Genomic DNA, 26,250 nt, shown 5'->3' with positions numbered 1-26,250 from the left:
GTGATTGCCATGATATAGAGGTGATTAATACATTTTAATTGACTTATTTCCTTTGAATTATTTATCTATATGTATTGATATTATATATAGCATCTTTGGGCAAAGGTTTCATTTTGAATAGGTAGATATTTTATTTATTTTTATAATATTTTACCAGGAAAGATACATTGAGATTTCTATAGTTTTCAAGTATGTCCTAGGTACACAAAACATTGCATTGATACAATGGGTACAATAAAATAAAAAACAATAATAATACATATGCCCAAAAATTTAACATAGAACAGGTAGGAAATATATAATCAACAATGACAGGTGCATTCTGTTATGAGATATGTAGAGAGGGATCTCTTAAAGGATATAAGGCATGGGGAAGGATTGAAAGTGTGCGGGAGGTCGCTCCATAATTGTGGTGCTTGCATATATATTTATATGTACATACATATTGATATTTCTATGACAACATGGGTGCAAATATTCCTATACATAGGACCAATAAATGTAGCATATATAATGTTATTTGTACATTGAAACACTCATAATTTCTTTTGGATTTGCAATTTCAATGAGAAACAGGCCTCAAAAAAACATAATTTATGTAAGAACTTACCTGATAAATTCATTTCTTTCATATTGGCAAGAGTCCATGAGCTAGTGACGTATGGGATATACATTCCTACCAGGAGGGGCAAAGTTTCCCAAACCTTAAAATGCCTATAAATACACCCCTCACCACACCCACAATTCAGTTTAACGTATAGCCAAGAAGAGGGGTGATAAAAAAGGAGCGAAAGCATCAAAAAAATAAGGAATTGGAATAATTGTGCTTTATAAAAAAAAATCATAACCACCACAAAAAAAGGGTGGGCCTCATGGACTCTTGCTAATATGAAAGAAATGAATTTATCAGGTAAGTTCTTACATAAATTATGTTTTCTTTCATGTAATTAGCAAGAGTCCATGAGCTAGTGACGTATGGGATAATAAATACCCAAGATGTGGAGCTTCCACGCAAGAGTCACTAGAGAGGGAGGGATAAAATAAAGACAACCAATTCCGCTGAAAAATAATCCACAACCCAAATCAAAAAAGTTTCAAGTTTTATAATGAAAAAAACTGAAATTATAAGCAGAAGAATCAAACTGAGACTGCTGCCTGAAGTACTTTTCTACCAAAAACTGCTTCTAAAGAAGAGAAAACATCAAAATGGTAGAACATAGTAAAAGTATGCAAAGAAGACCAAGTCATTGCTTTGCAAATCTGATCAACAGAAGCTTCATTCTTTAAAAAGCCCAGGAAGTAGAAACTTACCTAGTAGAATGAGCCGTAATCCTCCGAGGCGGGAATCCACCCGACTCCAAATAAGCATGATGAATCAAAAGTTTAAGCAAGATGCCAAATAAATGGCAGAAGCCTTTTGACCTTCCTAACACCAGAAAAGATAACAAATATACTAGAAGTCTATCTGAAATCTAAATAGAACATAGAAAGTAAGAATCTCACCAAAGAAGTCTTAGGAAAACAATAATTCCTCCCTAATGTTTGTTAGAATTTACAACTTTAGGTAAGAATTGAAATGAGGACAGCAAAAACCACCTTTTCCTGATGAAAAAAAAAACAGAAAAAAGAGATTCACAAGAAAGAACAGATAATTCAAAAGCTGTTCTAGCTGAAGAGATGTCCAAAAAGAACAATACTTTCCATGAAAGTAATTAATGTCCAGAGCAAGCATATGCTCAAATAGAAGCCTAAAAAACCTTCAGAACCCAAATAAGACTCCAAGGAGGAGAAATTGGCTTAATGACAGGTTTGATACGAATCAAAACCTGAAAAAAATGATGAATATCAGGAAGTAACACTGCCTTATCCTGATGAAAAATCAGAAAAAGATATTCACAAAAAAGAGCAGATAACTCAAAAATTCTTCTAGCAGAAGAAATAACCAAAAGGAACAATACTTTTCCAAGAAAGTAATTTAATGTTCAGAAAATGCATAGTTTCAAACGGAGGAGCCTGTAAAGCCCTCAGCACCAAATTGAGACTCCAAAGAGGAGAGATTGAATTAATGACAGGCTTGATACGGACCAAAGCCTGTACAAAACAATGAATATCAGGATGATTAGCAATCTTTCTGTGAAAAAAGAACAGAAAGAGTAGAGATTTGTCCTAACAAGAACTGCAGACAAAACCTTATCCAAACCAACCTGAAAAAAATAATAAAATTCTATGAATTTTAAAAGAATGCCAAGAAAAGTAGGTCTTCCAGACTCAATAATAAATCTTTCTAGAGACAGATTTACGAGCCTGAAACCAAGCGTTTAATCTCCATCCCTTCAAATTTAATGATTTGAGATCCTGATGGAAAAAAATGGGCCTTGAGAAAGAAGGTCTGGTTTAAACGGAAGTGTTCAAGATCGGCAACTGGCCATCCGAATGAAATCCGCATACCAAAACCTGAGAGGCCATGCTGGAGCCACCAGCATAACAAACAAATACTCCATAAGAATTTTGGAAATCACTTTGGAAGAAGAACTAGAGGCGGAAAGAAATAGGCAAAAAGATAATTTCCAAAGAAATGTCAATGCATACACTACTTCCGCCTGAGGATCCCCGGACCTGAATAGGCCCCTGGGAAGTTCTTTATTCAGATGAGATGCCAACAGATCTATTTCTAGAAATGCTCACATCTGAAAAATTGAAAAACATATCTGGGTATGAGAGACCATTCTCCCGGATGTAAAGCTTGATTAACAGAGATAATCCGCTTCCCAAATATCTACACCTGGGAAAAAAACCACAGAATTTAGATAGGAGCTGGATTTAGCCTAATCTAATATCCGAGACACTTCTGTCACAGCCTAAGGACTGATAGTCCTACCCTGATGATTGACATACACCATAGTTGTGATATTGTCTTAAAAACAATAAACGTCTCTTCCTCAAAAAGAAACTAACTGAAAAACTCTGAGAAAACACAGAGTTCTAAAATATCAAATGGTAATCTCGCCTCCTGAGATTTCCAAACCCCTTGTGCTGACAGAGATCCTCAGACAGCCTCCCAACCAAAAAGACTCACATCTGTAGAGATCATGGTCCAGGTTGAAAGAAACGAAGAGACCTGTAGAACTAAATGATGGTGATCTTAACCACCAAATAAAGAGAGATAAATATTAGGATTTGAAGATTTAAAATGCGAAATCCTAGAATCCCTGCACCATAATTCAGCATAAAAGACTGGAAAGGTTCTTTCTATTGAAAATGAGCAAAGGGAATTGAATCCAATGCTGTGGCCATAAGACCTAAAACTTCTATGCATATATAGCAACTGAAGGAAATAATAGAGACTAAAGGTACCGACAGACGGAACCCAATAAAATTGTCCCTTGTCTGATAGAGACAAAGACAGTGACACAAACTATCTGGAAACCCAAAAAAAGGTGACCCTTGTGAGAGGAATCAAGAGCTTTTGAAAAAAAGATCCTCTATTTATGTCCTGAAGAACAAAGTGAATCATATGAGATTCCGCATTCTCAGAAAATAATCTGAATGAATACAGAAAAAATATGCATTTATTGTATCTAATGAAAACAAATAATGCTATCACTGACCAAAAAAAGGCAGAATAGTTTGAATAAAAACTCCAAAACCCAGATCCTAAAAATGGAACTGGAAGAAATACCCCAGAAGATTCCAGGTCTGAGCAGCGCTTGAACCCCACGGGTGACCAGCCATGCTTCAACAGTACCCAAAATAAATAGGACCGAAACACACTTAAAGAAAGTGTTAGCCTTACTGGAATAAAATCAAAGAAATTTGGACCGAATAGAACCAAATAAATTTAAAAAAAGTCTTAACCTGCGCCTTGCCAGCCAAGCTGGAATACGGCACATACATCTCAATTTAAGGGAGCTGATTTCGAACAGAAAAAATTTCCAATTAAAAACATGTTACTTGGGAAAGAATTCAGGAATTCATTCCATAATAAGAACAACCAAACTAGTATAAGCTTAAAGTTTTAGTCTTAGAACTCAATCTTGAAGCCCAGAGTAACAGTTAAGAATTGAATCCAATTATAAAACAAATAATTGATTATCTTAGAACAAAAGAAACATGGATTTTTAGAAATCACAAAATTCTTCTAGCTCAAACAGCTAAAGACATAGATTAAACCTCATTTGCAAAAATATTCAATAAAATGAAGACACAAATGAAATTATTAGCATGATAGTCCAGTTAAAGGACCAGACAATACAGTGGACTTGCATAATCAATAAATGCAAAACAACAAGACAAATGCAACAGCACCTAGTCTAGTAAATTTTGTCCCTTAACAATGCTAAAATAAATCATAATCTGATACTTGAACTTAAAGTAAACAGAAAAAAATGAAGCAATTGCAACATCCAAATAAATCATAGGTCAAAGAAAAGTACCTGAAACTAAATAATTTTCCATAAATAAGATACAACCATCTAAAGGAAAATAAATACTATTTTGCTATAGAAACAATAGCATAATTAGTAGGAGTAGAGATAGCCCCAATAAATTGGAGAACCCTCCAAATTGAATTAAACTGCCGGCAAAGAGTATAGTTTAAAACCTTGAAGAAGGAATAAAAGAAAATTCTCAGCCTATTCCATTCCCCAGTATAAGGAATTGGAAAAAAACCTCTGAAAACACAGAAGAATAAATAAGCAGAAATAGTGTTAGCTAGTCTTGAAAAAGTACTAGTTATCGAAAGAGAGAGAACAGCACTCCATGAGATAGAACAGAAGCTGGAATAACTTCCATGCATGTTCATTTTTATTAAATTCCTCAGGGTGCACGTTCTTTTTGCACACTATGCCCCTTCACAGAGAAAAAATATCCTGAAGCATATCAGTCTGACCCTGCCCAATGACAGTCCAGCGCCGAAATACCAGGCAATTCTTCTCTGAACAAGGGAAGCAACAACCCCAGACGATCGTTTCGGCCTCCTATGGGCCTCGTCAGTGAGGTGCAGTTGTATCTCTCTAAGGGCAAGTGTGCATGGAGTCCACGTCTGGTTTCCCCATTACTCTTAGGGTGACCCAAGAATAATTTCCAGCTTCTGTTCTATCTCATGGAGTGCTGTCCTCTCTCTCTTTCGAAAAAGAACTAGTTACCTTAATGTAAAATAATCAACACCTTTTCAACAAAGAACAAATGTACTTTAATAAAAAAGTAGATTTGATAGTGTCAATATTTGATGAAGAAAATTCTGAATGAGAAAAAACATCATCAGAGAAGGATAAATCAGTATGTTGTTGGTCATTTGAAACTTCAATAATTAAAAAAGAAGTTGAAAAAGACCTATTAGAAGGCACAAAGTCAGACAAAGCCTTTAAAATAGAATCAGAAAAATATTTCTTAAAAATCTTCTAAATATTTCTTGTACATAAGATGTAAAAAGAATGGCAATATATAAAGCATAAATACTAATGGATTCTGCATGTAAAAGTTTATCATGATAACCTATTACAAACCATAGCTAAAGATAAACATTCATAACATTTAAAATAAATGAACTTAGCTTTGGTAGGACTGAACTCAGTCAAGCGTTTTTCCAGAAGTAGCTTCTGATCCAGGGTCAATCTGAGACATCTTGCAATATGTAATAGAAAAAACATCATATAAAGCAAAATCTATCAAATTCCTTAAATGACAGTTTCAGGAATGGGAAAAAATGCCAATGAACAAGCTTCTAGCAACCAGAAGCAAATAAACAATGAGACTTAAATAATGTGGAGACAATAATGACGCCCATATTTTTTAGCGCCAAAAAAGATGCCCACATGTCAGGTTCTGTGTTAGACAAGTTCTGTGTGCAGTGAATCTCAACTGCAGACCTAGTATGTAACTGGTAAGAAGGAATTTTAAGTAGGCTCCTGCTATCTTGTTACAGGAGAGTGGTTGTGAGATGCTTCAGGCAGCAGTTAATAGGAGAGATATGGTTGAGCTAAGGTAACTGCAAAGAGAGAGCGAGGAGCGCCGTATCCAAACAAGCAGGTATCAAACTAGTTGCATATAGTCCAGAGGCTAAACGCCTTAGTTAGCAGTTTATAGGGTAGTAATTGTCTTACTCAATATGCAGTTAGTAGTCCGGTAGTAGGCTGTGGGAGCAGAGGACTAAACAACAGGTCCGTTGTGCTGTGAAGGGAGAAATGCTTGAATCTGCAGCTGCAGCGTCTGAGAAGGGTGTGTGCGTCCTGCCCAATCAGGAGGCTGGATTTGCTGACAGGCTCTGTGCTCACTGAGCGCACTGGAGGCAGACGGCCAAAAGCAGAGGGAGACGGTAAGCGGCTGAAAGCAAACAAGCCGAAAGTGGAAGCCCAGTAAGTCGGAAGCACAGCTTCTAGTCAGAGGTTTCCAATTGTAGTTGTCTTTGGTAATAGTTCTTGTAGCAGCTGTGAAGTCCGGTAATTAGAATGAGGCAGCTTGAGGAATCCCACAAGACAGGGAAAAGTCTTTAGATAACCCCTTTAGTGATGATAGGTGTTATGGGGTCACGGCACTTAACGAGTGCTAGGAATGTAATCCAGAAGATTAATAGTTTTAGCTTTGCCGGGCGTTAGGAGTCTCTGCATCAAGGTAGCTTGGTCAGTAACTCAAACGGATTAATTGGCAGGTGTAAGGGGGAGGAGTAGCCTTATATAAGGTTTGCTTAAAGCTACATACACACTGACAGGAACCTGACAGATCCCCCCATCAAAGGTGCTGCACCGCAGTACCAGCATCTGGTTTATCCGGATGATCCCTGTGGAATCGGGCGATCAGGCGAGTGGCGTTAACATTAGCAATAGGCTCCCAGGAATCCTCATCCGCAGAATAACCTTTCCATCTGATTAAGTACTGTAACTGACCACGATGTATTCTAGAGTTAAGTATGGAAGAGATCTCATAGATACTTTCATCGACGACCACCGGAGGGGTTGGTTGTCCAGATGTTTGTTGTCTGGTAGAGAGATAGGGTTTCAAAAGAGAGACATGGAACGTGGGATGTACGGGAATCTCCGGAGGGAGAGCCAATGTAACAGCATTTTCGTTTATTATTTTAGTTATCTCGTAAGGTCCAATGTACAATTGAGAGAACTTCTTTGAGTCTTCAGTTTTAGGTGTCTTGTTGAAAGCCATACCATATCCCCTATACGGTAAGGAGGGGGTTTACGTCTTTTTGAGTCGTAATACTGTTTATGTTTTTGTTGAGCCATCTTGATATTCTCCTTGAGGAATTCAACGATATCCGATAACGTTCTGGAGGTCTCGTCTACTTGTGGAGATGTGGTATTGAGATGTGGATAAAGATGGAATGTCGGATGGTATCCGTAGTTAGCATAAAACGGAGAGCATTTTATGGTAGAGTTTAAAGTATTATTGTACGCAAACTCTGCCATAGGTATGTTGTTTTCCCAATCATCCTGTTGGTGGGAGCAGTAACAACGTATATACTGTTCTATCCATTGATTAATTCTCTCCGTTTGTCCGTTTGTTTGTGGATGGAAAGCTGTGCTATAACGGTGGTCAATTTTTAAAATGGAGCATAGGTGTTTCCAACACCTGGAAGTGAATTGTGAGCCCCTGTCAGAAACTATAACAGAAGGCAAGCCATGGAGACGTACAACATGTTTTAGGAAGAGGGCTGCGGTTTCCGTAGCTGTGGGTAGCTTGTGATGAGGGATAAAGTGGGCCATCTTGGTGAGGAAATCCACCACTACCATGATGGTGTTTGAGTGGTTAGACACTGGTAGTTCCACAATGAAATACATGCCCACTGTGTGCCAAGGCCTCTCGGGTATCGGAAGTGGCTGGAGTTTACCGAAAGGTTTGGACCTTTCAGACTTGGAGACCGCACAAACCTGACAAGATTTGATATAAGTATCGACGGTTCAGTGTAGATTTGGCCACCAGAAGTTTCTTGTGATTAGTTTGCTAGTTTTGCGGATGCCTGAGTGGCCTGCGAGCGGAGAGTCATGGTGTTCTTGGAGTATCTCCTGCCTTAACGTAGGTGGTACATATATTTTGCCATGCACATAGTTGATACCTCTGGAATCAAGGTGCTGTAGGTCTTTGGAGAGAGTGGTGTCAGCTTGTTGATGAGAACGCAGTGTGGACGAAGCAAGTCTTGAAAAACCCAAGAATTGTTGGGGATCATTATTTTCAAATAGATTGTCAGCCCAAATCCTAGCTTCCCCAGACAGGAAAGATATTACTGTCATAACTTTTAGTCTCTCTGTTTGGTATGTCCTTGGGTGCATCTGGAAAAGGAGATAACAGGCGTTCCTGAATTGCCTGAAATTCTTCCTGTCACTAGAGAATCTTTCAGGTAGGCAGACCTGATGTTCAGGTGTATTGTCCCTTAAAGCTGCCCTCAAGTTGTCATTTTGTAATTGGAGCTCTCTGAATGCCTGTGATAATTGATCCACACGTTGTGTGAGATTATATACCATGTTGGGGAGGTCTGCTGGATCCATATTTGTAGGCCAATTAATATGTCAGGTTCTGTGTTAGACAAGTTCTGTGTGCAGTGAATCTCAACTGCAGACCTAGTATGTAACTGGTAAGAAGGAATTTTAAGTAGGCTCCTGCTATCTTGTTACAGGAGAGTGGTTGTGAGATGCTTCAGGCAGCAGTTAATAGGAGAGATATGGTTGAGTTAAGGTAACTGCAAAGAGAGAGCGAGGAGCGCCGTATCCAAACAAGCAGGTATCAAACTAGTTGCATATAGTCCAGAGGCTAAACGCCTTAGTTAGCAGTTTATAGGGTAGTAATCGTCTTACTCAATATGCAGTTAGTAGTCCGGTAGTAGGCTGTGGTAGCAGAGGACTAAACAACAGGTCCGTTGTGCTGTGAAGGGAGAAATGCTTGAAGCTGCAGCGGCAGCGTCTGAGAAGGGTGTGTGCGTCCTGCCCAATCAGGAGGCTGGATTTGCTGACAGGCTCTGTGCTCACTGAGCGCACTGGAGGCAGATGGCCAAAAGCAGAGGGAGACGGTAAGCGGCTGAAAGCAAACAAGCCGAAAGTGGAAGCCCAGTAAGTCGGAAGCACAGCTTCTAGTCAGAGGTTTCCAATTGTAGTTGTCTTTGGTAATAGTTCTTGTAGCAGCTGTGAAGTCCGGTAATTAGAATGAGGCAGCTTGAGGAATCCCACAAGACAGGGAAAAGTCTTTAGATAACCCCTTTAGTGATGATAGGTGTTATGGGGTCACGGCACTTAACGAGTGCTAGGAATGTAATCCAGAAGATTAATAGTTTTAGCTTTGCCGGGCGTTAGGAGTCTCTGCATCAAGGTAGCTTGGTCAGTAACTCAAACGGATTAATTGGCAGGTGTAAGGGGGAGGAGTAGCCTTATATAAGGTTTGTTTAAAGGTACATACACACTGACAGGAACCTGACACCACATTATTAGGCGCCTAAATGCTTTTGGCGCCAAGAATGACGCCACATCCGGCAACGCCAACATTTTTGGCGCAAAACGTCAAAAAAATGACGCAATCACAAACAACTTCCGGTGACAAGTACGACGCCGGAAATGACAAAGAAAATTTTTTTGCGCCAAAAAAATCCGCGCCAAGAATGACACAATAAAAAGAAGCATTTTCAGCCCCCGCTAGCCTAACAGCCCACAGGAAAAAGTCAAATTTAAGGTAAGAAAAATTTTTATTATTCAAATGCATTATCCCAAATAATGAAACTGACTGTCTGAAATAAGGAATATTGAACATCCTGAATCAAGGCAAATAAATGTTTAAACACATATATTTAGAACTTTAGTGCCCAACCATAGCTTAGAGTGTCACAGAAAATAAGACTTACTTACCCCAGGACACTCATCTACATGTAGTAGAAAGCCAAACCAGTACTGAAACGAGAATCAGTAGAGGTAATGGTATATATAAGAGTATATCGTCGATCTGAAAAGGGAGGTAAGAGATGAATCTCTACGACCGATAACAGAGAACCTATGAAATAGACCCCGTAGAAGGAGATCATTGAATTCAAATAGGCAATACTCTCTTCACATCCCTCTGACATTCACTGCACGCTGAGAGGAAAACCGGGCTCCAACCTGTTGCAGAGCGCATATCAACGTAGAATCTAGCACAAACTTACTTCACCACCTCCATAGGAGGCAAAGTTTGTAAAAACTGAATTGTGGGTGTGGTGAGGGGTGCATTTATAGGCATTTTAAGGTTTGGGAAACTTTGCCTCTCCTGGTAGGAATGTATATCCCATACGTCACTAGCTCATGGACTCTTGCTAATTACATGAAAGAAAGCTCTTTTTCCTCCTTTACACCTAGTTGAGCTGGGGGTAATATTTCTCAATGTATCGACAGCCTCCGACAGTGTATTAACGGTTAGCGCTTTCATTGGAAACCTGGTATAATTTATCGATTAACGGCTTCTATTACTTTCTATGGGAAGCGAAGATATTTTCGGCAGCTGAAGTCCGGCTGCTGATATTGAGGTATAACGCGCCATTGGAAACAGTCGATAAACGATATTGCTTTCGACAGCATATTTAACGGTTTGCGAGTGCATGCAAACTGAATAACGACTCAATGGAAGCGAGCCCTGAATGTTGGAGGGGTTGCATTGAAAGAGATACATTCACACATATCTGGTGGGAATGTTCAATAGCTCAAGTTTTCTGGTCAATGGTGAAAAAAGAAACTGAAAAAGTGCTATATATCCCTATCCCTTCAGATATATGTTTTTTCTTATTCAATAGATTGCCTAAAGTTAGATCTAAATTGAAAGTCAAATTGCTCCCTCTTATGATAAATTCAGCCAAGAGCCTAATCCCATTAAATTGGAAAAAACACACTCTACCTCCATTACAGAATGGAGGGACAGAGTATCACACTTTCTTAAGCTTGAGAAATACCATTTCTCCCAAACCAAACATTTAGAAGACTATCACAAAATCGGAGGAGTATGTTTGTTATGGTATTATACTTTTTAAGATGGCTGTATAACTGTTTGTTATGGCATTACACTTTTTAAGATGGCTATATAACTGTTTGTTATGGTATTACTCTTTTTAAGATGGCTGTATAACTGTTTGTTATGGTATTACACTTTTTAAGATGGCTGTATAACTGTTTGTTATGGTATTACACTTTTTAAGATGGCTGTATAACTGTTTGTTATGGCATTACACTTTTTAAGATGGCTGTATAGCTGTTTGTTATGGTATTACACTTTTTAAGATGGCTGTATAACTGTTTGTTATGGTATTACACTTTTAAGATGGCTGTATAACTGTTTGTTATGGCATTAAAATTTTTAAGATGGCTGTATAACTGTTTGTTATGGTATTACACTTTTTAAGATGGCTGTATAACTGTTTCTTATGGTATTACACTTTTTAAGATGGCTGTATAACTGTTTGTTATGGTGATACACTTTTTAAGATGACTGTATAACTGTTTGTTATGGCATTACACTTTTTAAGATGGCTGTATAACTGTTTGTTATGGTGATACACTTTTTAAGATGACTGTATAACTGTTTGTTATGGCATTACACTTTTTAAGATGGCTGTATAACTGTTTGTTATGGTATTACACTTTTGAAGATGGCTGTATAACTGTTTGTTATGGCATTAAACTTTTTAAGATAGCTGAATAACTGTTTGTTATGGTATTACACTTTTTAAGATTGCTGTATAACTGTTTGCTTAGGTATTACACTTTTTAAGATGGCAGTATAACTGTTTGTTATGGCATTACACTTTTTAAGATGACTGTATAACTGTTTGTTATGGCATTACACTTTTAAAGATGGCTGTATAACTGTTTGTTATGGCATTACACTTTTTAAGATGGCTGTATAACTGTTTGTTATGGTATTACACTTTTTAAGATGGCTGTATAACTGTTATGGTATTACACTTTTTTAAGATGGCTGTATAACTGTTTGTTATGGTATTACACATTTTAAGATTACTGTATAACTGTTTGTTATGGTATTACACATTTTAAGATTACTGTATAACTGTTTGTTATGGTATTACACATTTTAAGATGACTGTATGACTGTTTGTTATGGTATTACACTTTTTAAGATGACTGTACAACTGTTTGTTATGGTATTACAATTTTTAAGATGGCTGTATAACTGTTTGTTATGGTATTACACTTTTTAAGATGGCTGTATAACTGTTTGTTATGGTATTACACTTTTTAAGATGGCTGTATAACTGTTTGTTATGGTATTACACTTTTTAAGATGGCTGTATAACTGTTTGTTATGGCATTACACATTTTAAGATTACTGTATAACTGTTTGTTATGGTATTACACATTTTAAGATTACTGTATAACTGTTTGTTATGGTATTACACTTTTTAAGATGTCTGTATAACTGTTTGTTATGGAATAACACATTTTAAGATTACTGTATAACTGTTTGTTATGGTATTACACATTTTAAGATTACTGTATAACTGTTTGTTATGGCATTACACTTTTTAAGATGGCTGTATAACTGTTTGTTATGGTATTACACTTTTTAAGATGGCTGTATAACTGTTATGGTATTAAACTTTTTAAGATGGCTGTATAACTGTTTGTTATGGTATTACACATTTTAAGATTACTGTATAACTGTTTGTTACAGTATTACACTTTTTAAGATGGCTGTATAACTGTTATGGTATTACACTTTTTAAGATGGCTGTATAACTGTTTGTTATGGCATTACACTTTTTAAGATGGCTGTATAGCTTTTTGTTATGACATTACACTTTTTAAGATAGCTGTGTAACTGTTTGTTATGGTATTGCATTTTTTAAGATGGCTGTATAACTGTTTGTTATGTTATTATACTTTTTAAGATGGCTGTATAACTGTTTGCTATGGTATTACACTTTTTTAAGATGGCTGTATAACTGTTTGTTATGGTATTATACTTTTTAAGATGACTGTATAACTGTTTGTTATGGTTTTACACTTTTTAAGATGGCTATATAACTGTTTGTTATGGTATTACACTTTTTAAGATAGCTGTATAACTGTTTGTTATGGTACTATACTTTTTAAGATTACTGTATAACTGTTTGTTATGGTATTACACTTTTTAAGATGGCTGTTTAACTGTTTGTTATGGTATTACACTTTTTAAGATGGCTGTATAACTGTTTGTTATGGTATTACACTTTTTAAGATGGCTGTATAACTGTTTGTTATGGTATTACACTTTTTAAGATGGCTGTATAACTGTTTGTTATGGTATTACACTTTTTAAGATGGCTGTATAACTGTTTGTTATGTCATTACACTTTTTAAGATGGCTGTATAACTGTTTGTTATGGTATTACACTTTTTAAGATGGCTCTATAACTGTTTGTTATGGTATTACACTTTTTAAGATGGCTGAATAACTGTTTGTTATGGTATTACACTTTTTAAGATGACTGTATAACTGTTTGTTATGGTATTGCACTTTTTAAGATGACTGTATAACTGTTTGTTATGGTATTATACTTTTTAAGATGGCTGTATAACTGTTTGTTATGGTATTACACTTTTTAAGATGGCTGTATAACTGTTTGTTATGGTATTACACTTTTTAAGATGGCTGTATAACTGTTTGTTATGGTATTACACTTTTTAAGATGACTGTATAACTGTTTGTTATGGTATTAAACTTTTTAAGATGACTGTATAACTGTTTGCTATGGTATTACACTTTTTAAGATGGTTGTATAACTGTTTGTTATGGTATTACACTTTTTAAGATGGCTGTATAACTGTTTGTTATGGTATTTCACTTTTTAAGATGGCTGTATAACTGTTTGTTATGGTAATACACTTTTTAAGATGACTGTATAACTGTTTGTTATGGTATTACACATTTTAAGATGACTGTATAACTGTTTGTTATGATATTACACTTTTTAAGATGGCTGTGTAACTGTTATGGTATTACACTTTTTAAGATGGCTGTATAACTGTTTGTTACGGCATTACACATTTTAAGATGGCTGTATATCTCTTTGTTATGGTATTTCACTTTTTTAAATGACTGTATAACTGTTTGTTATGGTATTACAATTTTTAAGATGGCTGTATAACTGTTTGTTATGGTATTACACTTTTTAAGATGGCTGTATAACTGTTTGTTATGGTATTACACTTTTTAAGATGGCTGTATAACTGTTTGATAAGGTATTACACTTTTTAAGATGGCTGTATAACTGTTTGTTATGGCATTACACATTTTAAGATTACTGTATAACTGTTTGTTATGGTATTACACATTTTAAGATTACTGTATAACTGTTTGTTATGGTATTACACTTTTTAAGATGTCTGTATAACTGTTTGTTATGGAATAACACATTTTAAGATTACTGTATAACTGTTTGTTATGGTATTACACATTTTAAGATTACTGTATAACTGTTTGTTATGGCATTACACTTTTTAAGATGGCTGTATAACTGTTTGTTATGGTATTACACTTTTTAAGATGGCTGTATAACTGTTATGGTATTAAACTTTTTAAGATGGCTGTATAACTGTTTGTTATGGTATTACACATTTTAAGATTACTGTATAACTGTTTGTTATAGAATTACACTTTTTAAGATGGCTGTATAACTGTTATGGTATTACACTTTTTAAGATGGCTGTATAACTGTTTGTTATGGCATTACACTTTTTAAGATGGCTGTATAACTTTTTGTTATGACATTACACTTTTTAAGATAGCTGTGTAACTGTTTGTTATGGTATTGCATTTTTTAAGATGGCTGTATAACTGTTTGTTATGGTATTATACTTTTTAAGATGGCTGTATAACTGTTTGCTATGGTATTACACTTTTTTAAGATGGCTGTATAACTGTTTGTTATGGTATTATACTTTTAAGATGACTGTATAACTGTTTGTTATGGTTTTACACTTTTTAAGATGGCTATATAACTGTTTGTTATTGTATTACACTTTTTAAGATAGCTGTATAACTGTTTGTTATGGTACTATACTTTTTAAGATTACTGTATAACTGTTTGTTATAGTATTACACTTTTTAAGATGGCTGTTTAACTGTTTGTTATGGTATTACACTTTTTAAGATGGCTGTATAACTGTTTGTTATGGTATTACACTTTTTAAGATGGCTGTATAACTGTTTGTTATGGTATTACACTTTTTAAGATGGCTGTATAACTGTTTGTTATGGCATTACACTTTTTAAGATGGCTGTATAACTGTTTGTTATGGTATTACACTTTTTAAGATGGCTGTATAACTGTTTGTTATTGCATTACACTTTTTAAGATAGCTATGTAACTGTTTGTTATAGTATTACACTTTTTAAGATGGCTGTATAACTGTTTGTTATGGTATTACACTTTTTAAGATGGCTGTATAGCTGTTTGTTATGGTATTACACTTTTTAAGATGGATGTATATCTGTTTGTTATGGTATTACACTTTTTAAGATGGCCGTATAGCTGTTTGTTATGGTATTACACTTTTTAAGATGGCTGTATAACTGTTTGTTATGGCATTACACTTTTTAAGATGGCTGTATAACTGTTTGTTATGGTATTACCCTTTTTAAGATGGCTGTATAACTGTTTGTTATGGTATTACACTTTTTAAGATGGCTGTATAACTGTTTGTTATGGTATTACACTTTTTAAGATGACTGTATAACTGTTTGTTATGGTATTACACTTTTTAAGATGGCTGTATAACTGTTTGTTATGGTATTACACATTTTAAGATTACTGTATAACTGTTTGTTATAGAATTACACTTTTTAAGATGGCTGTATAACTGTTATGGTATTACACTTTTTAAGATGGCTGTATAACTGTTTGTTATGGCATTACACTTTTTAAGATGGCTGTATAACTTTTTGTTATGACATTACACTTTTTAAGATAGCTGTGTAACTGTTTGTTATGGTATTGCATTTTTTAAGATGGCTGTATAACTGTTTGTTATGGTATTATACTTTTTAAGATAGCTGTATAACTGTTTGCTATGGTATTACACTTTTTTAAGATGGCTGTATAACTGTTTGTTATGGTATTATACTTTTAAGATGACTGTATAACTGTTTGTTATGGTTTTACACTTTTTAAGATGGCTATATAACTGTTTGTTATTGTATTACACTTTTTAAGATAGCTGTATAACTGTTTGTTATGGTACTATACTTTTTAAGATTACTGTATAACTGTTTGTTATGGTATTACACTTTTTAAGATGGCTGTTTAACTGTTTGTTATGGTATTACACTTTTTAAGATGGTTGTATAACTGTTTGTTATGGTATTACACTTTTTAAGATGGCTGTATAACTGTTTGTTATGGTATTATACTTTTTAAGATGGCTGTATAACTGTTTGTTATGGTATTACACTTTTTAAGATGGCTGTATAACTGTTTGTTATGGCATTACACTTTTTAAGATGGCTGTGTAACTGTTTGTTATGGCATAACACTTTTTAAGATGGCTGTATAACTGTTTGTTATGGCATTACACTTTTTAAGATGGCTATATAACTGTTTGTTATGGTATTACACTTTTTAAGATGGCTGTATAACTGTTTGTTATGGTATTACACTTTTTAAGATGGCTGTATAACTGTTTGTTATGGTATTACACGTTTTAAGATGGCTGTATAACTGTTTGTTATGGCATTACACTTTTTAAGATGGCTGTATAACTGTTTGTTATGGCATTACACTTTTTAAGATGCCTGTATAACTGTTTGTTATGATATTACACTTTTTAAGATGGCTGTATAACTGTTATGGTATTACACTTTTTAAGATGGCTGTATAACTGTTTGTTATGGCATTACACATTTTAAGATGGCTGTATATCTGTCTGTTATGGTATTACACTTTTTAAGATGACTGTATAACTGTTTGTTATGGCATTACACTTTTTAAAATGACTGTATAACTGTTTGTTATGGTATTACACTTTTTAAGATGGCTGTATAACTGTTATGGTATTACACTTTTTAAGATGACTGTATAACTGTTTGTTATGGCATTACACTTTTTAAGATGGCTGTATAACTGTTTGTTATGGTATTGCACTTTTTAAGATGACTGTATAACTGTTTGTTATGGTATTAAACGTTTTAAGATGACTGTATAACTGTTTGCTATGGTATTACACTTTTTAAGATGGTTGTATAACTGATTGTTATGGTATTACACTTTTTAAGATGGCTGTATAACTGTTTGTTATGGTATTTCACTTTTTAAGATGGCTGTATAACTGTTTGTTATGGCATTACACTTTTTAAGATGGCTGTGTAACTGTTTGTTATGGCATAACACTTTTTAAGATGGCTGTATAACTGTTTGTTATGGCATTACACTTTTTAAGATGGCTATATAACTGTTTGTTATGGTATTACACTTTTTAAGATGGCTGTATAACTGTTTGTTATGGTATTACACTTTTTAAGATGGCTGTATAACTTTTTTAGATGGCTGTATAACTGTTTGTTATGGTATTACACGTTTTAAGATGGCTGTATAACTGTTTGTTATGGTATTACACTTTTTAAGATGGCTGTATAACTGTTTGTTATGGCATTAAACTTTTTAAGATGGCTGTGTAACTGTTTGTTATGGCATAACACTTTTTAAGATGGCTGTATAACTGTTTGTTATGGCATTACACTTTTTAAGATGGCTATATAACTGTTTGTTATGGTATTACACTTTTTAAGATGGCTGTATAACTGTTTGTTATGGTATTACCCTTTTTAAGATGGCTGTATAACTGTTTGTTATGGTATTACACGTTTTAAGATGGCTGTATAACTGTTTGTTATGGTATTACACTTTTTAAGATGGCTGTATAACTGTTTGTTATGGCATTACACTTTTTAAGATGCCTGTATAACTGTTTGTTATGATATTACACTTTTTAAGATGGCTGTATAACTGTTATGGTATTACACTTTTTAAGATGGCTGTATAACTGTTTGTTATGGCATTACACATTTTAAGATGGCTGTATATCTGTCTGTTATGGTATTACACTTTTTAAGATGACTGTATAACTGTTTGTTATGGCATTACACTTTTTAAAATGACTGTATAACTGTTTGTTATGGTATTACACTTTTTAAGATGGCTGTATAACTGTTATGGTATTACACTTTTTAAGATGACTGTATAACTGTTTGTTATGGCATTACACTTTTTAAGATGGCTGTATAACTGTTTGTTATGGTATTGCACTTTTTAAGATGACTGTATAACTGTTTGTTATGGTATTAAACGTTTTAAGATGACTGTATAACTGTTTGTTATGGTATTACACTTTTTAAGATGGTTGTATAACTGTTTGTTATGGTATTACACTTTTTAAGATGGCTGTATAACTGTTTGTTATGGTATTTCACTTTTTAAGATGGCTGTATAACTGTTTGTTATGGCATTACACTTTTTAAGATGGCTGTGTAACTGTTTGTTATGGCATAACACTTTTTAAGATGGCTGTATAACTGTTTGTTATGGCATTACACTTTTTAAGATGGCTATATAACTGTTTGTTATGGTATTACACTTTTTAAGATGGCTGTATAACTGTTTGTTATGGTATTACACTTTTTAAGATGGCTGTATCAATTTTTAAGATGGCTGTATAACTGTTTGTTATGGTATTACACGTTTTAAGATGGCTGTATAACTGTTTGTTATGGTATTACACTTTTTAAGATGGCTGTATAACTGTTTGCTATGGCATTACACTTTTTAAGATGCCTGTATAACTGTTTGTTATGATACTACACTTTTTAAGATGGCTGTATAACTGTTATGGTATTACACTTTTTAAGATGGCTGTATAACTGTTTGTTATGGCATTACACATTTTAAGATGGCTGTATATCTGTTTGTTATGGTATTACACTTTTTAAGATGACTGTATAACTGTTTGTTATGGCATTACACTTTTTAAAATGACTGTATAACTGTTTGTTATGGTATTACACTTTTTAAGATGGCTGTATAACTGTTATGGTATTACACTTTTTAAGATGACTATATAACTGTTTGTTATGGCATTACACTTTTTAAGATGGCTGTATAACTGTTTGTTATGGTATTGCACTTTTTAAGATGACTGTATAACTGTTTGTTATGGTATTAAACGTTTTAAGATGACTGTATAACTGTTTGTTATGGCATTACACTTTTTAAGATGGTTGTATAACTGTTTGTTATGGTATTACACTTTTTAAGATGGCTGTATAACTGTTTGTTATGGTATTTCACTTTTTAAGATGGCTGTATAACTTTTTTTTATGGTATTACACTTTTTAAGATGACTGTATAACTGTTTGTTATGGTATTACACATTTTAAGATGACTGTATAACTGTTTGTTATGATATTACACTTTTTAAGATGGCTGTGTAACTGTTATGGTATTACACTTTTTAAGATGGCTGTATAACTGTTTGTTACGGCATTACACATTTTAAGATGGCTGTATATCTGTTTGTTATGGTATTTCACTTTTTAAGATGACTGTATAACTGTTTGTTATAGTATTACATTTTTTAAGATGGCTGTATAACTGTTTGTTATGGTATTACACTTTTTAAGATGGCTGTATAACTGTTTGTTATGGCATTACACTTTTTAAGATGGCTGTATAACTGTTTGTTATGGTATTACACTTTTTAAGATGACTGTATAACTGTTTGTTATGGCATTACACATTTTAAGATTACTGTATAACTGTTTGTTATGGTATTACACATTTTAAGATTACTGTATAACTGTTTGTTATGGTATTACACTTTTTAAGATAGCTGTATAACTGTGTGTTATGGTATTACACTTTTTAAGATGGATGTATAACTGTTTGTTATGGTATTACACTTTTTAAGATGGCTGTATAACTGTTTGTTATGGTATTACACTTTTTAAGATGACTGTATAACTGTTTGTTATGGTATTACACTTTTTAAGATGGCTGTATAACTGTTTGTTATGGTATTACACGTTTTAAGATGGCTGTATAACTGTTTGTTATGGTATTACACTTTTTAAGATGGCTGTATAACTGTTTGTTATGGCATTACACTTTTTAAGATGCCTGTATAACTGTTTGTTATGATACTACACTTTTTAAGATGGCTGTATAACTGTTATGGTATTACACTTTTTAAGATGGCTGTATAACTGTTTGTTATGGCATTACACATTTTAAGATGGCTGTATATCTGTTTGTTATGGTATTACACTTTTTAAGATGACTGTATAACTGTTTGTTATGGCATTACACTTTTTAAAATGACTGTATAACTGTTTGTTATGGTATTACACTTTTTAAGATGGCTGTATAACTGTTATGGTATTACACTTTTTAACATGACTTTATAACTGTTAGTTATGGCATTACACTTTTTAAGATGGCTGTATAACTGTTTGTTATGGTATTACACTTTTTAAGATGGCTGTATAACTGTTTGTTATGGCATTACACTTTTTAAGATGGCTGTATAACTGTTTGTTATGGTATCACACTTTTTAAGATGGCTCTATAACTGTTTGTTATGGCATTACACTTATTAAGATGGCTGTATAACTGTTTGTTATGGCATTACACTTTTTAAAATGACTGTATAACTGTTTGTTATGGTATTACACTTTTTAAGATGGCTGTATAACTGTTATGGTATTACACTTTTTAAGATAGCTGTATAACTGTTTGTTATGGTATTACACTTTTTAAGATGGATGTATAACTGTTTGTTATGGTATTACACTTTTTAAGATGGCTGTATAACTGTTTGTTATGGTATTACACTTTTTAAGATGACTGTATAACTGTTTGTTATGGCATTACACTATTTAAAATGGCTGTATAACTGTTTGTTATGGTATTACACTTTTTAAGATGGCTGTATAACTGTTTGTTATGGCATTACACTTTTTAAGATGGCTGTATAACTGTTTGTTACGGCATTACACATTTTAAGATGGCTGTATATCTGTTTGTTATGGTATTTCACTTTTTAAGATGACTGTATAACATTTGTTATGGTATTACACTTTTTAAGACGGCTGTATAACTGTTTGTTATGGTATTACACTTTTTAAGATGGCTGTATAACTGTTTGTTATGGCATTACACTTTTTAAGATGACTGTAAAACTGTTTGTTATGGCATTACACTTTTTAAGATGGCTGAATAACTGTTTGTTATGGCATTACACTTTTTAAGATGGCTCTATAACTGTTTGTTATGGTATTATACTTTTTAAGATGGCTGTATAACTGTTTGTTATGGTATTACACTTTTTAAGATGGCTGTATAACTGTTTGTTATGGTATTATACTTTTTAAGATGGCTGTATAACTGTTTGTTATGGCATTACACTTTTAAAGATGGCTGTGTAACTGTTTGTTATGGCATAACACTTTTTAAGATGGCTGTATAACTGTTTGTTATGGCATTACACTTTTTAAGATGGCTATATAACTGTTTGTTATGGTATTACACTTTTTAAGATGGCTGTATAACTGTTTGTTATGGTATTACACTTTTTAAGATGGCTGTATAACTGTTTGTTATGGTATTACACTTTTTAAGATGGCTGTATAACTGTTTGTTATGGTATTACACGTTTTAAGATGGCTGTATAACTGTTTGTTATGGTATTACACTTTTTAAGATGGCTGTATAACTGTTTGTTATGGCATTACACTTTTTAAGATGCCTGTATAACTGTTTGTTATGATATTACACTTTTTAAGATGGCTGTATAACTGTTATGGTATTACACGTTTTAAGATGGCTGTATAACTGTTTGTTATGGCATTACACATTTTAAGATGGCTGTATATCTGTTTGTTATGGTATTACACTTTTTAAGATGACTGTATAACTGTTTGTTATGGCATTACACTTTTTAAAATGACTGTATAACTGTTTGTTATGGTATTACACTTTTTAAGATGGCTGTATAACTGTTATGGTATTACACTTTTTAAGATGACTGTATAACTGTTTGTTATGGCATTACACTTTTTAAGATGCTGTATAACTGTTTGTTATGGTATTGCACTTTTTAAGATGACTGTATAACTGTTTGTTATGGTATTAAATGTTTTAAGATGACTGTATAACTGTTTGTTATGGTATTACACTTTTTAAGATGGTTGTATAACTGTTTGTTATGGTATTACACTTTTTAAGATGGCTGTATAACTTTTTTTATGGTATTACACTTTTTAAGATGACTGTATAACTGTTTGTTATGGTATTACACATTTTAAGATGACTGTATAACTGTTTGTTATGATATTACACTTTTTAAGATGGCTGTGTAACTGTTATGGAATTACACTTTTTAAGATGGCTGTATAACTGTTTGTTACGGCATTACACATTTTAAGATGGCTGTATATCTGTTTGTTATGGTATTTCACTTTTTAAGATGACTGTATAACTGTTTGTTATGGCATTACACATTTTAAGATGGCTGTATATCTGTTTGTTATGGTATTACACTTTTTAAGATGACTGTATAACTGTTTGTTATGGCATTACACTTTTTAAGATGACTGTATAACTGTTTGTTATGGCATTACACTTTTTAAGATGCTGTATAACTGTTTGTTATGGCATTACACTTTTTAAGATGCTGTATAACTGTTTGTTATGGTATTGCACTTTTTAAGATGACTGTATAACTGTTTGTTATGGTATTAAATGTTTTAAGATGACTGTATAACTGTTTGTTATGGTATTACACTTTTTAAGATGGTTGTATAACTGTTTGTTATGGTATTACACTTTTTAAGATGGCTGTATAACATTTTTTATGGTATTACACTTTTTAAGATGACTGTATAACTGTTTGTTATGGTATTACACATTTTAAGATGACTGTATAACTGTTTGTTATGATATTACACTTTTTAAGATGGCTGTGTAACTGTTATGGAATTACACTTTTTAAGATGGCTGTATAACTGTTTGTTACGGCATTACACATTTTAAGATGGCTGTATATCTGTTTGTTATGGTATTTCACTTTTTAAGATGACTGTATAACTGTTTGTTATGGTATTACATTTTTTAAGATGGCTGTATAACTGTTTGTTATGGTATTACACTTTTTAAGATGGCTGTATAACTGTTTGTTATGGTATTACACTTTTTAAGATGGCTGTATAACTGTTTGTTATGGTGTTACACTTTTTAAGATGGCTGTATAACTGTTTGTTATGGCATTTCACATTTTAAGATTACTGTATAACTGTTTGTTATGGTATTACACATTTTAAGATTTCTGTATAACTGTTTGTTATGGTATTACACTTTTTAAGATAGCTGTATAACTGTGTGTTATGGTATTACACTTTTTAAGATGGATGTATAAATGTTTGTTATGGTATTACACTTTTTAAGATGGCTGTATAACTGTTTGTTATGGTATTACACTTTTTAAGATGACTGTATAACTGTTTGTTATGGCATTACACTATTTAAGATGGCTGTATAATGGTTTGTTATGGTATTACACTTTTTAAGATGGCTGTATAACTGTTTGTTATTGCATTACACTTTTTAAGATAGCTGTGTAACTGTTTGTTATAGTATTACACTTTTTAAGATGGCTGTATAACTGTTTGTTATGGTATTACACTTTTTAAGATTGCTGTATAGCTGTTTGTTATGGTATTACACTTTTTAAGATGGCTGTATAACTGTTTGTTATGGCATTACACTTTTTAAGATGGCTCTATAACTGTTTGTTATGGTATTATACTTTTTAAGATGGCTGTATAACTGTTTGTTATGGTATTACACTTTTTAAGATGGCTGTATAACTGTTTGTTATGGCATTACACTTTTTAAGATGGCTGTGTAACTGTTTGTTATGGCATAACACTTTTTAAGATGGCTGTATAACTGTTTGTTATGGCATTACACTTTTTAAGATGGCTATATAACTGTTTGTTATGGTATTACACTTTTTAAGATGGCTGTATAACTGTTTGTTATGGTATTACACTTTTTAAGATGGCTGTATAACTGTTTGTTATGGTATTACACGTTTTAAGATGGCTGTATAACTGTTTGTTATGGTATTACACTTTTTAAGATGGCTGTATAACTGTTTGTTATGGCATTACACTTTTTAAGATGCCTGTATAACTGTTTGTTATGATATTACACTTTTTAAGATGGCTGTATAACTGTTATGGTATTACACTTTTTAAGATGGCTGTATAACTGTTTGTTATGGCATTACACATTTTAAGATGGCTGTATATCTGTCTGTTATGGTATTACACTTTTTAAGATGACTGTATAACTGTTTGTTATGGCATTACACTTTTTAAAATGACTGTATAACTGTTTGTTATGGTATTACACTTTTTAAGATGGCTGTATAACTGTTATGGTATTACACTTTTTAAGATGACTGTATAACTGTTTGTTATGGCATTACACTTTTTAAGATGGCTGTATAACTGTTTGTTATGGTATTGCACTTTTTAAGATGACTGTATAACTGTTTGTTATGGTATTAAACGTTTTAAGATGACTGTATAACTGTTTGTTATGGTATTACACTTTTTAAGATGGTAGTATAACTGTTTGTTATGGTATTACACTTTTTAAGATGGCTGTATAACTGTTTGTTATGGTATTTCCCTTTTTAAGATGGCTGTATAACTTTTTTTATGGTATTACACTTTTTAAGATGACTGTATAACTGTTTGTTATGGTATTACACATTTTAAGATGACTGTATAACTGTTTGTTATGATATTACACTTTTTAAGATGGCTGTGTAACTGTTATGGTATTACACTTTTTAAGATGGCTGTATAACTGTTTGTTACGGCATTACACATTTTAAGATGGCTGTATATCTGTTTGTTATGGTATTTCACTTTTTAAGATGACTGTATAACTGTTTGTTACGGTATTACACTTTTTAAGATGGCTGTATAACTGTTTGTTATGGCATTACACTTTTTAAGATGGCTGTATAACTGTTTGTTATGGTATTACACTTTTTAAGATGGCTGTATAGCTGTTTGTCATGGTATTACACTTTTTAAGATGGCTGTATAACTGTTTGTTATGGTATTACACTTTTTAAGATGGCTGTATAACAGTTTGTTATGGTATTACACTTTTTAAGATGGCTGTATAACTGTTTGTTATGGCATTACACTTTTTAAGATGGCTGTATAACTGTTTGTTATGGTATTACACTTTTTAAGATGGCTGTATAACTGTTTGTTATGGTATTACACTTTTTAAGATGGCTGTATAACTGTTTGTTATGGTATTACACTTTTTAAGATGGCTGTATAACTGTTTGTTATGGTATTACACTTTTTAAGATGGCTGTATAACTGTTTGTTATGGTATTACACTTTTTAAGATGGCTGTATAACTGTTTGTTATGGTATTACACTTTTTAAGATGGCTGTATAACTGTTTGTTATGGAATTACACTTTTTAAGATGACTGTATAACTGTTTGTTATGGTATTATGGCATTGCACTTTTTAAGATGGCTGTATAACTGTTTGTTATGGTATTGCACTTTTTAAGATGGCTGTATAACTGTTTGTTATGGTATTACACTTTTTAAGATGGCTGTATAACTGTTTGTTATGGTATTACACTTTTTAAGATGGCTGTATAACTGTTTGTTATGGCATTACACTTTTTAAGATGGCTGTATAACTGTTTGTTATTGCATTACACTTTTTAAGATAGCTGTGTAACTGTTTGTTATGGTATTACACTTTTTAAGATGGCTGTATAACTGTTTGTTATGGTATTACACTTTTTAAAATGGCTGTATAGCTGTTTGTTATGGTATTACACTTTTTAAGATGGATGTATATCTGTTTGTTATGGTATTACACTTTTTAAGATGGCTGTATAGCTGTTTGTTATGGTATTACACTTTTTAAGATGGCTGTATAACTGTTTGTTATGGCATTACACTTTTTAAGATGGCTGTATAACTGTTTGTTATGGTATTACACTTTTTAAGATGGCTGTATAACTGTTTGTTATGGCATTACACTTTTTAAGATGGCTGTATAACTGTTTGTTATGGCATTACACTTTTTAGGATGGCTGAATAACTGTTTGTTATGGTATTGCACTTTTTAAGATGACTGTATAACTATTTGTCATTGCATTACACTTTTTTAGATGGCTGTATAACTGTTTTTTATGGCA

This window comes from Bombina bombina, chromosome 4 (genome assembly GCF_027579735.1).
Source record: "Bombina bombina isolate aBomBom1 chromosome 4, aBomBom1.pri, whole genome shotgun sequence".
NCBI lineage: Eukaryota > Metazoa > Chordata > Amphibia > Anura > Bombinatoridae > Bombina > Bombina bombina.
Note: the sequence above shows the minus strand (reverse complement) of the source record.